Source organism: Talpa occidentalis, unplaced genomic scaffold (assembly GCF_014898055.3).
Source record: "Talpa occidentalis isolate TD23 unplaced genomic scaffold, MPIMG_talOcc4v2.1 talOcc4.6, whole genome shotgun sequence".
Classification (NCBI taxonomy): domain Eukaryota; kingdom Metazoa; phylum Chordata; class Mammalia; order Eulipotyphla; family Talpidae; genus Talpa; species Talpa occidentalis.
Window position 1 is genome coordinate 40,484,848 of NW_023604972.1, and position 18,334 is coordinate 40,503,181.

At 35.5% G+C, this 18,334-nt stretch overlaps 1 protein-coding gene across 4 annotated transcripts in view; it reads right to left on the bottom strand.

Annotated features, from left to right (window-relative positions):
• CSN2 (casein beta) overlaps positions 1-18,334 on the bottom strand; it is a 308,148-nt gene that overhangs the window by 207,807 nt on the left and 82,007 nt on the right. For all 4 annotated transcript variants that reach the window (XM_054687858.1, XM_054687860.1, XM_054687859.1 and 1 more), the window contains exon 2: positions 7,934-8,040. The gene's annotated coding sequence lies outside the window, so the exon portion shown is untranslated. The remainder of the gene's footprint in view (positions 1-7,933; positions 8,041-18,334) is intronic.

The following is an 18,334-nucleotide window of genomic DNA, read 5'->3' on the forward strand; positions in this document are numbered from 1 at the left end:
ATCTCATCCATCATCACCATTTAAAACAATATATATTCAGCATACCAAGATGAATGGGGCTTCAGAATATTTCCCAACTGTCTGGTGATCTCAAATCACCATTGAAAGACAATATTATTAAATAGTGGTTCTAAGAAATCCACAAATGGGCCTCCCCTGGTGGTGCAGCGGTTGAGAGCTGGGCTGCGAAGCTGCCCGCAGCCTCTACAGCTCCGGTTTGATCCCGGGGCCACCGGCGAGGGTCCCACATGGTGCAACAGACCTCTCCTGCTATGCCCATTGCTCCCCTCAGCACTGTATTTCGTCAGTCTGCCTGTTCTGTTCCCCACTCTGGCTCTGGTGAATTCTCTCACCCTCCCGCGCTTCTGACTGTACCCAGTGCTTGAATGACTGAATGAATGAATGAATGGATAAATAAATAAATAAATAAAGTTTTTTTTCCCCTAAGAAATCCACAAATATCCAGAGAATCCTGTACAAGTATAGGCCAAACGGAGTCACTTTGAAAGAATGTCAAATTTCTGGACAAAATCCTAAAGTGAGAAGTGCTTAACTTCTAAGAAATTCAGATTATTACAGGAACCTTAAGGTTGCAGAGGAAAACTCATTTTCCCCCTCTTTGTAGATACACAGGCTAGACTGCATTCCTCAAACTTCTGTGCAATTTCAGTGTGGCCATGTGCCTGAATTTCAGCCAATGGAATTGGAATTGATAAGAATCATTCAAAATCCACTCACAAATTCTTTCCTTTTGATGTTTGCCTATGGAAACTTTTAAAACTACATGTTAAAGACAACAAAATTCCCATCATCCTTCTACTTTGAATATGTGTAAAGAAACCTACCCAGTAAGAAATTAAGTTATTTTATTCTGAGCTATTATGGTTTGGGTATATTTGTTCCTATAGCCTTTCCTAGTGTAAACAAAGAAACTATTATGCTATTTTGCAGTAGGCTACTGCACTATCAAGAAAGAGACATAAATGGTTTAACACTCAAATGATGGGAGTGAGGAGATTATCAAGTTAAATGGATGAAAAGAAATAGATTATGCAATGACAAAATTTAGTTGAAACTGACCTGCTATAATTTGGAGACAGAACATTTACCTACTGAGTCTGTAACTCTAGGGAAATGATTAGAAAAAGTCAAGAGTTTTTCTTATCCCATCTCCTTTGCAACATTTATATGATCATCAGATAACTTGTTTTTAATATTTTATAGGCTTTTCTAAATACATTGTAATTTGATGGGCAGATTATAAAATTCATAATTTTCTGAGTCCTCATTGATGCTTAGTAGACAATAATAACTGACTGTGTTACTTTCTGCACACTACAGATTATGAAGGTCTTACCTCTTATACCATGTTAGGGAATATGTTCTCCATCCAGTATAGGAAGGAGTTTTGACAAAATATAATTGGATGAAGCACTTAGGATAAGATGGAAAAGGAGGATAGATTTGGAGAAGGAAGGAGAAGGGGTGGGGGAAGGGAACAAAGGGCATTGTAATTGAGAAATCCTTATTCTGTTAAGATATATGCATGCACATGAATACTGTGTCATATTGTTCAATCTATTTCTTACTGCTGTGCACAATCATAAAATTTTCTAAATATAGAATGTCCTACCATTGACTCTATGCTGACAAAACAAGGGAAGGACAAACAGATGATAAATTTCAAGGAAGTCAACAGACTAGTGTTCCAGATGAGCTGCAAATGGGAATAACTGAATATATTAGCTTTAAAGAAAAGTGCTTGTGGCCCCAGTGTGAGATGTTTGAATGAATTATTTAGAAGTAGGATAGTTAAGGTACACCAAAGTTTCACTATGGCAATGAATAGCTGAAATGGAAAAAAGAAAGGTCCCTGAAATTGAGAATGCCAAAAATGAGAGGACACTGTATGAGTGGAACACCCAGTTAAATATTTAAGTCACATAAGATGATTTTAATTAATTAACTTACAAAATAAGAAGGGGTGACTAGTGAGCAGAAAGTCACTGTGTAGAATTGAATGAAATTAGCTTCAAAGAAATATAAGGGACAGAAAGAGAATATTTTCCAAATACGATTTTTCAGTTTTTGTTCTCAGCTCTTCAGCTATGAGAGAGTAATGAAATAAGCCACATTTACAATTGAAATAATTTAAGCAGAAACTAGTATTACCACAAAAATATCCCTCTGCCTGAGCTATCAGAATACCCGGCCATGACCAACCTTATAACCTCATATTTCTCAAAAATAAATATATCCTTAATATTTCTCTAAACTTAGTTTTTAATTCATATTCATATTTGTACACATGCCAGGTTGTGAGTAAGTGGGACACAGGAAATTGTGCCTAAAACTCACTAAATTTCTACCAGGTTACTGTCAAGTATGCTGCAAAACCTGTTTTATATACTTTCTAAGTGAATGCTAAGTAAGTTTGATACTCGGTAAAGAAAATTTTGTCTTGTAAGTTTCAACATCATCCTGAACCCATAATTATAGCTGTTGGTACAGCAGAATGGGTACTACAGCCATTTAGACATTACATTAGTCATAGTCCTGACAGGAATCACAACAATGACAACTATTTTTAATAGAATTTAGTATCAAGTATTATCAACTGGGCAAATGAAAAGACAAAGTGAGAATAGCAAGGTACATGCATATAGAAACTGCAGAAAGAAGTAAAAAATACTAGGTTAAGGGAAGAAAGGCTATGTTTACAATCATTAAAACTTCTAAGTGTGCAGAAAGGATCTCACATTATAAAGTCAAAGTCTATGAAAAAAGAGATCCTCTTTGCTGGTATCAGTCTCTGAGTTTGGAAGAAGGGTCCTTTTGGCCCCAATGTAATAACAGAGGGTGTTGGAAGGCTGGTCCTGGCATCTCTGAGATAATTTTATGAGGTTATTTTGCAAGTTTTGGGGAAACTGCAAATTGGGTTTAATAGTTGACCAAGACTCTTCCTATTGGATGGACTCAAACCCTCATCCCTGTAGTACCTAAATCTTGTGATCCTACATAGTTTTGGTTGTTGCAGTTTCCTCTTGAATTTTACTATTAAATATGTATATATTCAGCATTTCAAAGGAGAATCTCCTGTATCCCAGTCCTCTCTGTTGTTATCTTTTAAAAAACAACCTAATTTTCCCCTTAGTAGTCAGGATCAACCACTGTGATTAACCTCCTTACTTGTCTTTGTTCAGTGGCATATGGAGACCAAAATAGCCTAGTAGATAAATTCCTCTAATGGGAACAAAGACCTATAAGCCATTATAGGTCAAAGTTGCACAAAACAGGAAGCAAAATTGGTGAGTGATCTATTAAGTACAATAGACACAAAAGCCACTGCCCTTTCAACCTTTATCCATTGAAATGTGGCTTTTGGAAAGATGACACTTAGGTTGGTCACTGATTCAAAGTATATTTGCCTCCTGTAAAACAGAGTCCCATCTCTGGAGGGCATGTATCTCAGCTGACATCATAAAGTCCTTGGTTGTCTATTCCACTGTTCTAGAAGGCTACCTGTTTCTACATAATAGACTATTAAAAAGTGCCAATTCCATAGGCATGTGTTTATTCCACACTCTTTTATTTATTTATTTATACAAGCACAGTCAGAAGCGCGGGAGGGTGAGAGAATTCACCAGAGCCAGAGCGGGGGGAGCAGAGTAGGCAGACTGATGAAGTACATTGCTGAGGGGAGCAGCGGGCGGCAGGAGAGGTCTGCGCGCCATGTGGGACCCTCAACCAGCTGCCGGAGATCGAACCAGCACTGCAGAGCCTGCTGGCAGCTTCACAACCCAGCGCTCAACCACTGCGCCACCAGGGAGGCCCTATTCCACACTCTTGATATGAGTTTTCTTAAACAGATATTGAAGTAGATATCATTAGTGAAAACAGCATTCTATATATCCATAGACTGTGGTTATAGCAGATGTATGGATAGAATGGCAAATTCATATCCAGGGGATGTGTCTATTCCAGTGTGGACAAATCTCTTTCCTTTGTATTGATGAGTAGGATACAATTTAAACCAACCTGATATGAGGTGTTTAGATTTTTTTTCAAAAAGGCATTGGTTATTTGACAAAGAAGAAGAGTATTTCCTTCAAAACTGTAGGTTTCCTATTGTTACTTGCCAAAGGATTCAGAGTTATCTGTCTTCCCACAAAGACTTTATCACCAAAGTTTCTGAGTCACACACAAAAAAGACCCAAGTGAAAAAGCAACTGGTATTCTACTCTAGGCCTGCTGTAGATTCTCTTGTTGCTTTCATCCCAGTGTAAAAATGGTAGCTTAATATGTAACTCAGTAAATTGAGATCAGGGGTAGCTCACTCAAATGTGGTATACATTTCCTCCAAAATCCAAAAATCCCCAACAAGCATTGTGCCAGAAAACATGAAGTGACATTTTCAAAGTACTGAAAGTAACTGGAAACCTGTTACTATATCCAGTGAAAAAATCTTTCAAAAACTAGCAAAATAAAGAAATTTTCAGAACAAAAAATTGAGAGACTACATCATTGACTGATAACAAAAAAGAAAGACTAAAGGAAGATATTCAAGCAGAAGAAATTTAGTCTCATATGGAAATATGAAATTCAGAAAGAAATAAGAATGGAAAATGTAATAATGTGGACTCATATAATTCACTAATGACTATTTTTAATAATATTCATAAAGTCTTTTGCAGTTTAATATATGATTATAATTCATTATAATAAAAGGATAAAAATTGGAAGTTAAGTAAACTGAGTTAATTGCTGTAAGGGCCTTGCATTGTCTGGAAAATAACAAAAGCACTAATTTTAAATAGATCTTAACAAACGGAGGATGCGTGTTTTAGTCTCTACGATAATTACTACAATAGTAATAAAAAAATGTACTGCTAACAAGTAGAAAAGAAACGAAATAACAATTATCGAATCCTAAAGGAAGACAAAAAAAAATGATAGGACACAGAAAACAAATAGTAAGATAAAAAATTTAAACACAAAGATATCAATACTTAATATCCAATATAAGCAAACTATATCATATAATTATCAATAATAAAAGATGAAGATTATCTGACCCAATTTTTTAAAATTATATATTGTCTATAAAAGAGTCTCCTTAAAATACAAAGTCATTGGCAGGAGTCACAACATGGAATAAATGGGGGCAATCAAGCCTCCCCACAAGCATAGCAAGAAATCAACTACCCAAATGTAAATTTCATCAGCATATGGCCAATATCACCAAACACATTTTTCCAACTGAGGTGGGTGTTTGGTGACATGGTCAGGTATGAGCTATGAGAGCACAGAAAGCCATGGCTGTTGGTGGCCATTCCTTGTGGAGGAACAATCTGGAGGAAGACATATACTCTGGTGACCCCAGACTGGAACAAGTGACCTCCTAGTGAATGTGAAATACTATGCTGCTTGCTGACTGAGCCCTGGGACTGAATTATCAGCCTCAGAAGGTTGGAGTGATGACAATGAGACCAGCAGCAGTGGAACCTCATGCCCCTATCACTTGAGAAGTGAGGATTTCTGAAGCAGGAATGAGACATGTGCATGATGATACACATATGGGGAGTTAGAAAGGAGGTACCAGGGAATGAGTCAGAATTTGGTTTGGTCAGAGAGAGAGAAGCAACGACATAGGTTCCTAGCCATGGCTTGTCCTCCCCCACTACTGCTTTAATGGAAAGCAGAACAAACAGGCTTAAGCCTGCAGAGGAAATAATCAGCGAAATACAAGATTAAAATATACAAACAACTCAAGTGGAAAAGGAGAGAGAAATAAGGTCTAGAAAAAGTGAAAAAACTAATGTGAAATATGAGACTCCATTAGAAGAGAAAACATAAGGCTCATGGGTATCTCAGTGGGAGAAGAAAGAGAACAGAGCAAAGACCTTATTCAAAGAAATAATACTGGAAAATTTCCCAAAGCTGAGGAAAGAACTAAACACATATGCCCAAGGAACAAAAAAACACCAAAATTTATAAATGCAAAATGATCTAGGCTAAAACACATCATCATTAAAGTGTCGAAATTCAATGACAGAGAAAAAATATTAAAGACACCTAAGGGATAAAAGCACACATTTAAAGGTATCTCATGTGCTCATGAAATTCTCAGCAGAAATTCTATAGGCTATAAAATATTAGAATGATATAATCACAATTCTAAAAAAATAAAAACTGCAGCCAAGAATACTACATCCTGAAAATTATCATTAAAACATGATGGAATAAAGGCTTCCCTAGACAAAAACAAAAAATGCTGATGGAGTTAACCACAACCAGACCTATCCTATAAAAAATGTTCAAAGTTCTTTTACACGAAAAGAATAAACCAAAGGAAACAAGACCTTGAACAAGGTGACAAATACAACACAGAATCAGAAACTTAAATAAAACAATATGAAACAACAAAAAAATATTAAAGGGGAAAAGATAAGGACAGAATCTGTAGCATCAAATGACAATTCAATAGCAACACTAAAAGGACTATTTTAAATTACAGAAAGTTTTTTTTCAGATTTATTTATTTATTTATACAAGAATTGGGGTACAGGCCAGAGACAGAACAGGGAACAGAACAGGAAGACTGACGAAATACACTGCTGAGGGGAACAGTGGGCACAACAGGAGAGGTCTGCTGCACTATGTGGGACCCTCACCGGCTGGCCAGGATCGAACCAGCACTGCAGAGGCTGCAGACAGCTTCACAGCATGGTGCACAACTGCCTGTGCCACTAGAAGAGTCCCAAATACAGAAAGTTTGATACAACCCTCATGATAACCACAAAACAAAAATCTGACATAGAGGTCCTTAGAAGAAATGAAGAAATTAAGGAAACAACAATGGAGAGCATTCCAAAGGAATTTCAGATAGAAAAACATGAGAAAACAACAGAAAATTAAAAAGATAAAATGATACAAATAAAGTTTCATATACTATATATAATCACCCTAAATGTGAACAACCTGAATTCACAAAAGGACACAGAGTAGCAAGGTGGATAAATAAAATATGATCCATCTATGTTATGTACACAGGATCTCAGATCTAACTACATGTTTAAATCAGTCACTTGAAATCTTTAGATCATCAATCAGATCAAACATATACTTTCATTTATTTTTTTATTTTTATATATTTCTTACATCATTTTTCATTTTTGCATAATGTATGCATTTTCATCTTGGTTATATTCTCCATACAATTGCACCCCCCCTTATTTTGACCCCAATCCCTCCTCTCCCCTAACCCCCTACCTCGCATAGTGTGTCTCTGGTTTATAGTTGCTTGTTGATTTTTATTTTTCTTTATTATAGTTATTCTTTTTCCTGGTCTCTTATTTAGGTTTTCTAAATTCCTGCTATGAGTGAGGCCATCTGTTATTTTTCTTTTTCTTTCTGGCTAATTTCGCTGCGCATGATCCCTTCCAGCTCTATCCATTTTGCTGCAAATTGCATGAGTTTATCTTTTTTGATTGCTGAGTAACATTCCATTGGGTATATATACCACATCTTGATCCAGTCATCTATTTTTGGGCATTTGGGTTGTTTCCAAAGCTTAGCTATTGTAAATAGTGCTGCTATAAATATAGAGGTGCAGGTACCCTTTGGAATTAATGTCAAAACTATACTTTTAAAGTGAAAGGCTAGAGTAAGGTATTTCAAGACATTAACAGAGGAAAAAAGCAGTAACTGAATTCTCACATTAGATAAATTAGATGTATTATCATACATCAAAAAGATATAACCGTCATTAAACTTACACACCCAATGCAGGTCTAACTAAATATACAAAATAACTGTTAATAGAACTAATGCACAATATTGACAGCAATACCATAATAGATGATCTATACAGACTATTTACATCAATGTACAGATTATTCAGACAGGAAGCAAATAAAGAGATAATACTTACTGAAGTAATGGATACAGAAATTTCCATCCCAAAAGGAATAAATATATATTCTTCTCAGGTGCACACAGGTGCACACAGATGGAATATTCCCAAGGATAGATCTTATGCTAGAAAACAAAACAAACCTCAATAAATATACAAAAATTGAAATTATATCAAGTATATTTTCTGATCAAAATGTTAGGAAGCTACATACAAATTAGCAACCAAAAGAAAAAAAACCTTGAAAAAATTCAAAAATGTGTAAACCAAATAAAATGCTTCTGAATAGCTCTTGGATCAAAGAAATCAAGGAAAAAATAAAAAATCATCTGGAGAAAAACAGCAATATAGAAACTAGCTATCAGATCCTATAAGGCAACAAAAGTGGTATTAAGACAGAAATTCTTGGCCATACAAACCACACAAATAAGAAAAGTCTAAAAAAAATCTAGCATTATACCTGCAGAAATAAGAAAAAGGTAGAACAGGGACATTTCTTCAGTAAAGACTGCTTGAAACAGGCAGAAGGCTCCTGGAAGAGCCAGAGGTGAGCTGGGAAGTTCGCCCAAGATGCCGGCCAGTACCAGCAACACAGTGTCCCAATGCATACAGCAAATTAGAAAAGAGTCAGTAGGGAGTAGAAAAACCACACGCAACACAGCAACTCCTCAGGAAAAAAGCACACCACAAAAAGAAAACCACCCCCTAGATTGCAACGACAGTAACTTGGAAGAACTTCTGAGCCTTCCAGAAAGATAATTTAAAATTGCCATTATTAAAAAACTGACAGAAGTCATAAAGGAAAATAATGATAAGGGAAAAATAATCAACAATCAGAAGAATGAAATTGAGTCCCTAAAGAGGGAAGTAAAAGAAATGCAGGAGATCAAAGAATTAATGGAGGCACTAAAGAACTCTGGGAAAAGCAATGAAAGCAGATTAGATGAAATGGAAGAACGAATAAGTACTCTTGAAGACACAGAAATAAAAAGAATCAACACAGAAAAGGAAAGAGAAGTACGAAGGAAAAAGACCAAAGAAAGACTTCGGGAACTACCTGACTCCATGAGGAAAGGAAATATAAGAGTTATAGGAATCCCAGAAGGAGAGGAGAGAGATGTAGGAACAGAGAAAATATTCAAGGAGATAATTGAAGAGAATTTCCCAAACGTGAAGAAGGAAATGAAAATTGATATACAAGAAGCAGGAACACCACCAAACTTCCACGACGAAAGGAAAAAACAGCAAGACACATAATAGTAAAGCTCCCAAGAATCCAGGACAAGGAAAAAATAATGAAGCTGACAAGAGGGAAGAAACACATAACATTCAAAGGAAAACCAATCAGACTGACATCAGACTTCTCCGAAGAAACACTACGGGCAAGGAGAGAGTGGAGGGACATAGTCAACAGACTCCAAGAAAACAGATGCCAACCAAGAATACTCTATCCCGCAAAGCTCTCCTTCCTCTATGAAGAAAGAATAAGGACCTTCCCTGACAAACAGAAACTCTGGAATTTCATTACGACTAAACACCCACTCCAAAAAATACTACAAGGAGTCCTAAAGCCAGAACCTCAGAGGGACGAATAACAACAAAAGAAGGCCAAAAAAGGTTATTAAAAGAATAAATGAATAAAATCAAAGGAAAGACAAACACAATGGCAAATACAGATGCTAACATATCAATATTAACTCTAAATGTAAATGGACTAAATTCTTCAATAAAAAGATACAGAGTCACAGGCTGGATCAAGACACAAAATCCAACCTTTTGCTGTCTCCAAGAAACACATTTAGCTACAAAAGATAAAAATAGACTCAAAGTTAAAGGATAGAAAACAATCCTACAAGCAAATGGACCAAAAAAGAAAGCAGGAACAGCTATACTTATATCAGATAAAACAGATTTCAAACTCAAAAAGATAAAAAGAGACCCCAACAGTCACTACATTATGATCAAGGGGAGAATACTTCAAGAAGAAATAACACTCATTAACATATACTCACCAAACGAAGGAGCACCAAAATATATCAGACAACTATTATTGTCATCTCTGAAAACAGTCATCAGAGAAAACACATATGTAGTGGGAGACTTCAACACACCACTAACAACAATGGATAGATCAACGAGACAAAAAATAAGTAAAGATACTAAAGCTCTAAATAAGGATCTAGAGCGCTTTGGCTTAACAGACATCTATAGAACACTAAACCCCAAAAAATCGGAGTACACTTTTTTCTCAAGCACACACGGATCATTCTCCAGGATTGATCACATACTGGGACACAAGACAAACATCAACAGATGCACCAGACTGAAATCATACCAAACATCTTTTCTGACCATGAAGGCATCAAACGAGAAATAAACCATAAAAAGAAGGCAAAGAACTCTCCTACCTCATGGAGATAAATAAAATTTCAGCTATCAGAATCCAACAATGTATCCATAAGATAATTCACCACCACCAAGTAGGATTCATTCCAGGGACACAAGGATGGTTCAACATCCAAAAATCAATCAACGTTATCCAACACATCAACAAAAAGAAACATAAAAACCATATGATAATATCAATAGATGCCAAGAAAGCTTTCAACAAAGTACAACACCCATTTATGACAAAGGCCTTTGAAATTCTTGGGATACAAGGAACATACCTCAACATCATAAAAGCCATATATGACAAGCCAACAGCCAGTATCATTCTCAATGGTGAAAAGCTGAAAGTATTTCCATTAAGATCTGGAACAAGACAAGAATGTCCACTCTCACCACTGCTTTTCAATATAATACTGGAAGTCTTAGCCAGAGCAATAAGACAAGAGAAAGACATACAAGGAATCCAAATAGGAAAAGAAGAAGTCAAACTTTCACTATTTGCAGATGATATGATAACATACATAGAGAACCCCAAAAACTCATGCAAAAGTCACGCAAAATCAAAATCAACAAAATCAACATGCAAAAGTCAGTAGCCTTCCTATACACAAACAATAAATCTGAAGAAGAAGAAATCAAAAAAACCATCCCTTTTACTATTGAAACGAAAAAAATCCAATACTTGGGAATAAATCTAACAAAAGAGGTAAAGGACCTATACAAAGAAAACTATAAAACACTGTTAAAAGAAATAGAAGAAGACACAAAGAAATGGAAAGACATCCCCTGCTCATGGATTGGAAGAATAAACATTATTAAAATGGCCATCCTACCAAAAGCAATATAGAGATTCAATGCTCTTCCAATCAAAATTTCAATGTCATTCTTCAAAGAAATAGAACAATTATAGATGAAATTCATATGGAATCACAAAAAACCCCGAATAGCCAAAGCTCTCCTGAAGAAAAAAGAAGGGAATGGAGGCATCACACTCTCACACTTCAGACTATACTACAAAGCCATAATCATCAAAACTGCATGGTATTGGAACAAGAACAGACACACAGACCAATGGAATCAAATAGAAAATCCAGAAATAAACCCACAGATTTATGGTCAACTAATCTTTGACAAAGGAGCAAAGAATATGCATTGAAGCAGAGAAAGTTTTTTCAATAAATGGTGCTGGGAAAACTGGGTCGCTACATGCAAAAGAATGAAGCTTGAGAACTACCTCACACCATACACAAAAACCAACTCAAAATGGATTAAAGAACTAGACAGAAGACCTGAAACCATAAAATACATAGAAGGAAATATAGGCGAAACACTGTGTGATATGCACATCAAAGACATCTTTACAGACACATTACCCAAAGCAGTGATAGTGAAGGCAAAGATAAACAGCTGGGACTACATCAAATTAAAGAGCTTCTGCACAGCAAAAGAGATAATAGCAAAAACAAAGAGAAACCCCACCAACTGGGAGAACATTTTTGCACACAACACTAATGATAAAGGACTGATCACAAAAATCTACAAAGAGCTGATGAGACTCAACAACAACAAAGAAAATAATCCAGTGAAAAAATGGGCAGAAGAGCTAAAAAGAAACTTCTCTGAAGAGGAAATGCAAATGGCCAACAGGCATATGAAAAAATGTTCAACATCACTTGTAATCAGGGAAATGCAAATCAAAACTACCATGAGATACCATCTTACACCAGTGAGAGTGGCACATATTAAAAAAACTAGCAACAACAAACGTTGGCGAGGGTGTGAAGAAAAAAGGAACTCTTCTGCACTGTTGGTGGGAGTGCAAACTGGTCCAACCACTATGGAGAGCTGTGTGCAGATTTCTTGACCTACTAAACATAGAGCTTCCATATGATCCAGCAATTCCACTCCTAGGTATTTACCCAAAGGACACAGAAACATGAATTCCAAAGAGCACCTGCACCCCTATGTTTATAGCAGCACTATTTACAATAGCTAAGCTTTGGAAACAACAGAAATGCCCAAAAATAGATAACTGGATCAAGAAGATGTGGTACATATACACCATGGAATATTACTCAGCATTCAAAAAAGATAAACACATGCAATTTGCAGCAACATGGATGGCGCTGGAAGGGATCATGCTCAGCGAAATAAGCCAGAAAGAAAAAGAAAAATACCTGATGGTCTCACTCATAGCAGGAATCTAGAAAACTTAAATAAGAGACCAGGAAAATGAATAACTATAAGAAAGTAAAAATCAAAATCAACAAACAACTATGAACCAGAGACACTCTATGGGGGGTGAGGGGTGGGGAGGGGAGGGCTTGTGGTCAAAATAAGGAGTTTGCAATTGTATGGGGAATATAAAAATAGAAAAAATTTATATTAAAAAAAAGAAAGAAGAAAAAAAAGACCAAATAAAACCAAAAGTCAGTTGAAGTATAGAATTAAAAAAATTGAAACGGAAATAAATGAAATAGAAACCAAAAAGATAATACAAAAGATCAATGAAACCAAGAGCTGGCTCCTTGAGGACTAAACAAAATTGATAAATCTTAATTAGGCTCACTAATTTAAAAAAATACCCTAGTTTAAAAAAATCATAAATGAAAGAAGCCAAACTGCAACACATACCACAGAAACACAAAGGATCATAAAAGATGACCGTGGAAAAACTAGAAGTAATGGAAAAAATTTTAGAATCATACCACCATGGAATACTCAATGAGGATGACACAGACAATTAAAGAGACCATTCATGAATACAAAAATCAAACAGTATTTAAGTCTCCCTAAGAACAAAAGCTCAGGATCAGATGGTTTCATTAGTAACTTGAACCAAATATTCAAAGAAGACCTAATATGAAGCCTTCTCAAACTCTTCCAAAAATTAAAGAGGAAGGAATACTCCCAAACATTTTTTGAAGCCAACATTATACTGATCCCAAAATCAGTCAAGGACAGCACATACGAAAAAAAAGGAAACTAGAGACTGATAACTCTGACGAATATAGATGCAAAAGTCCTCGACAAAATCTTGGCAAGTCAAATCCAGCAATACATTAAGAGAATCATACATCATGACCAAGAAATTCATTGCAGAAATGTAAGACTGGCTCGACATAAACAAGTTAATATAATGTATCATATCAACAAAAGGAAAGATTAAAAATCTCATGTTCATATAAAAGCAAATTGAAAAAGCATTTGGAAAATTTCAACCCACATTTAAGAAAAACCTCTCAAAAAACTGTATAAAAAGAACAAAATATATCTCAAAATAATAAAGGCCATCTATAACAAACCAGCAGCTAACATATTCAGTGCTGAAAACAAAAAGCATTTTCTGTAAGATCAGGAACAAAGCAAGTGTGTCCACTTTCACCACTCCTGTTCAACACAGTGTTAGAAATTCTAGACAGTGCAAGTAAATTAGAAAAAAAGGATTAAAAGAATCTAAATTGGAATAGAAACAAACCTATCATTAATTACAGATTATGTGATAATACCCACAGAAAAGTCTAAAGACTACCAAAAAATTACTAGTAGCAATAAATGAATACATTAAAGTGGCAGGATACAAAACCAATATACAAAAATCTGTGCATCTTTATTCTGAAAACAATTAATTAGAGGGTAGAGAAATAAAGAAAACAATCCTGACTACAATCACAGCAAAAAGATATAAAATACATGGGCATAAACTTTTCAAAGGAAGTAAAGGAAAATACACTGAAAATATAAGACATTGTCAAAAGAAATAGGATAGAAAGAAATGGAACACCTGCGTTTACAGATGGAAAAATAAACATTGTTAAAATGGTCATATTAAAGCAACACAATACCAATCAAAATCCCAATGATCTTTTTCAAGGGAATAGAATAAACAATCCTAAAATTTGCATGGAACCACAAAGACCCCCCAAGAGCTAGTCAATCCAGAGGGAAAAAGAAAAACTCAGGTATAATGCGCCCTGATTCAAAGTATTCCACAAAGGAAAAGTAATCAACACAGTATGGTTTTGGAACAAACCAGCATACCAACCAACAGAACTGAGAGCCTAGAAATAAACCCAGCTACACATGGACAGTTAATCAATGATGAAAGAACCATGTCCATACAGTGGAAAAAAAGAAAGCCTCTTTAACAAATGGTGCTGGCCCAACAGACTATAGGGGAGGGTTATGGGTACATTAGTTGTGGGTGTGGTGTGGTGTGGTGTGGTGACATGCATCTGAGGAGGTGTGGTCCTACACCTCTAAATCACACATACTGTTGTAAACCAATGCTACTGCAATTAAAAAAAAAAAAGTTTTGGGAAATTTGTACAGCCACATGCAAAGTAATGAAACTGAACCACTACCTCACACCATACTCAAAAATTAATTCAAAATGGATTGAAGACTTGGATATATGGCCTGAAATCATAAAATACATAGAAGAAAAACATAAATAATATATTCCTGAACATTACCTTCAGTTATGTACTTGACTGGACACCAATGGCAAGGGAAACAGAAGTGAAACTAAGCATATGTGACTACACCAAATTAAAATACTTTTTTATCACAAAAGACAAGAAGGCAACCTACAGACTAGGAGAAGATATTTGCACATCATACGTCTGACAAGGAGTTAAAATCCAAAATACACGAAGAACTCATATAGCTCAACAACAACAAAATAACCCACATAAAATAGGAAAAGACCTAAATACACTTCTCGAAAGAAGATATACAGATGGCCCACATATATATGAAAAAAATGTTGAACATCATTACAAGGGAAATGCATATCAAAATCACAATGAGGTATCATTTCATCCCTATGAAAATGGGCTATATCAAAAATAGAAACATCAAGTGTTGGTGCTTGTGGAGAAAAAGGAACTCTCATTTACTTACTGTAAGTGGGAATGTAAAATGGTGCAGTCTCAAGGGAAAAGAGTATGACTATTCCTCAAATTTTTTGTGCCCTGTACAACAATATGAATGAACCTGAGGTTGTAACAGGGTGGTCCCCAGGAAAGGGGGAGGTTCCAGGTTCCCTGCCCCACCCAACGGAGGGTGGAGCTGAGCAGGGAGAGAAGAAGCTGGAGAAGAGACTGAGAAGGAGGGAAGCAGGACGGAGATCCAGAAGGAGACCAGGAGGAGGCACATGGAGCCTAGAGACAAGTGAAGAAACTGCGCTTGTCTTTTGGTTGTGGATGGGGTGACACAGATGTGGGTGAGATGCGTGGGGAGGTGACAATGGCAGCTTTTATCTTGATTTTGATTTTGCTCTTTTCCTTCCGGGCTTGTCTGGTTGTTTCTTTTTTCTGTGAGTCCCCACTGGAAGATGCTTTAGACTTGTGGCAGGCTTTGGGGCCTTGCTCTGGGCCAATCCCATTTGGATGGAGTTTTACCCACGAGGGAATGGGTAACTTTGGGTGCTTGATTTAGAAACTAGATTCTTTGCCTTTCCTGTATTGTTTCCTAATTGTATTAAAGTTCCTTCCCATTAAAATCTCATGTTTTGTGTTAATGTGGCGGATGGCAGAACCCTATATGGAATAGGCAGGTTTGGGGGTTTGGGCTGCCCCTCTCCCTGCCCTGTAACAAGGTGACTGATCTTAGTGAAATAAAAAAGAAAGTGAAGGACAATACCCAGATTGTTTCCCACACTTGTAGAATATGAATAACCAAAGAAAACAAACTGACAAAACACGACAGAAATAACTCAGATTCTGTGAAAAACATGATTACCAGAGGTAGTGGGCTGGGGAAGGATGAAAAGGAAGAGATAGTGTTACATATAGCACTGGAGCTTTGGCGGCAGGTGAGTGATATATATGCAAATGTCAAAGTGTGAAGACTGCCCCCGAAATGATACAGTTTTGTAAAAGAATGATAAATCACTAAAAACTTATTTAAAAAAGACACTGAATGGTGGGGTGGAAAACAGAAAACTGTATACATGAAAACCACTATCTGCATGAAAATGGAAGTAGTGTTAGTATAACACTAACAAAAATTAACTTGAAATCAAAAAGTATTTTGTAAAATAAGAAACACATTTTCTACACAAAAGGATGAATTCAACAATGCTATTTTTAAATTTATTTTAAAACATAGTCTCTAAATGTTTAATGCAAGAGCTGACAGAAATAAATGGGGAAAGGAGGGGCTGTTTTAACAAGGAGCAAACATAAATCACTAACTAATCCTTTTAGATAGAGTTCTTTGGAAAAATTTTATGTTAAATTTTTTTATCCACTAACAATAGTAGGATTCCACCCACAATTTGAATTTCCTGTGGCAAATGACAATTGCTCCTATAAGTATTGTTCCAGAAAGTATCTAGTCAAGATCTTTTAAAGCCAGGTTTTAATTAAATTTTCATTTATGTAACTATTTGTTTTTAAAAGAAGGGTGCTTCCGTCTGTTTTGGACACTCTAATCTTCTGTTAGCTATGACCCATGCAAAAATTGCTTCCTTTTTGGCATAATGGTCCTAAGTCCATCATAAACAATGATCCAGTACAACTAGAAGTCACATCTTGTATTTAAAACACTTGTCTGAAAATGTATCTTGGCATCAAAACAATGTACAACACCAAGGAGAAATAAATGCTTTTTCATAAAGTATGTAAAAATTTATGAAGTATTCAGTTTAAAGATCTACAGGTACAGCAAAAGACCTGTATCCAAATTAATTTAAAGACAAATGATTTGTGCATGAGTTCTAATTATCAATTATATGCAATTATTAGCAAAGCCAAGGCAAAAAATCTTGGTGGTTTAAGATCAATTCGATTTCCCCATTACCACCAAAAGCTTTTCAAATCACCTATAATTTTTAAATATTCAGTACCCCTTAATTATATTACCCCTCCTTATCCCCATCATACAATATTTTAAAAATTGAATGAATTGAAAATTCCTATTCAAAGACAAATATTTACTAACCATGTGAATTTCAGACTTTTGTACGTCGTATTCCATTTAATTTTCAGATAATTTATGAAGTAGAATTAGTTCTATCTTATTTTGTAGGTGAAAATACTGAGACACATGTCACTAAGTATACTGCTGGCTATACAAAACAGCTAAACACAGCATGGGGAGTAAGGATTTTATGACCTGACTTCTTACCAAACAAGTCTAAACAACACTAAAGGCCTTCACATTGTTTGATAAACTCAAAAAGATAAATATTTTACATAACCCAATTATACCTCCACACATAACCATAAAATGTCATGAAAAAATAAAGTAATGCACTCTGATATTTCTATTATGTTCTATCCATTCTTTAAATTGGTTGTTTACTTTCTAAAATGTTATCACAGAGCTCTCCTGCCCACCTGGGTCTATACAAGTGTTTCTTTTTGCAAACCTTTGCCTTTGCAAAACAGAAGCAGCAGCTCTTCCTGCCTGCATGTGACTATGCATCTGCCTCTTTTTCTCCTTTTCAGAATAAACCTGGCCTTTTAAAATGTAAAAAACCTGATATCACAGATTACTAATGAGTTGCATCCACATTTCAATAACTGCTCTTATTTAAAAATAATAATAAATGATTGAAAATCAGTAGAATCTGGGGAACAAAATAGCACAGTGGGGAAAAAACTCAAACTTTGAAAATGTCAAAGTAAATCCAACTTTAAATACTTATGCAAACGAACAAGTTACTGGACTTCCCAATGACTCATTTTCTAACCAGCAGTAATAACAAAGTTACATGAGGATCAAATTATCTAATTCTCATAGTGATTAGCACACATTTTAGGATATGGGAAGGACTTCACAAATTATAGCTATTTGAGAATAAATAACCTTATTTATAAGTGTAGCATAAATGTGTAGCATATCTAGCTTTAGATAATGTTCCCTTAACTTAATGTTATATGGTAAATTGCTTAGTATCTGGATTCATCTTCACATAAAATTGTCTGATTTACCAAGTTCATATGCCATAACTTAGAAAGACTGTGTAAACTTCCCATAGCTACCATTTGCCAGAGTAATATATGTTGTATTGATCAT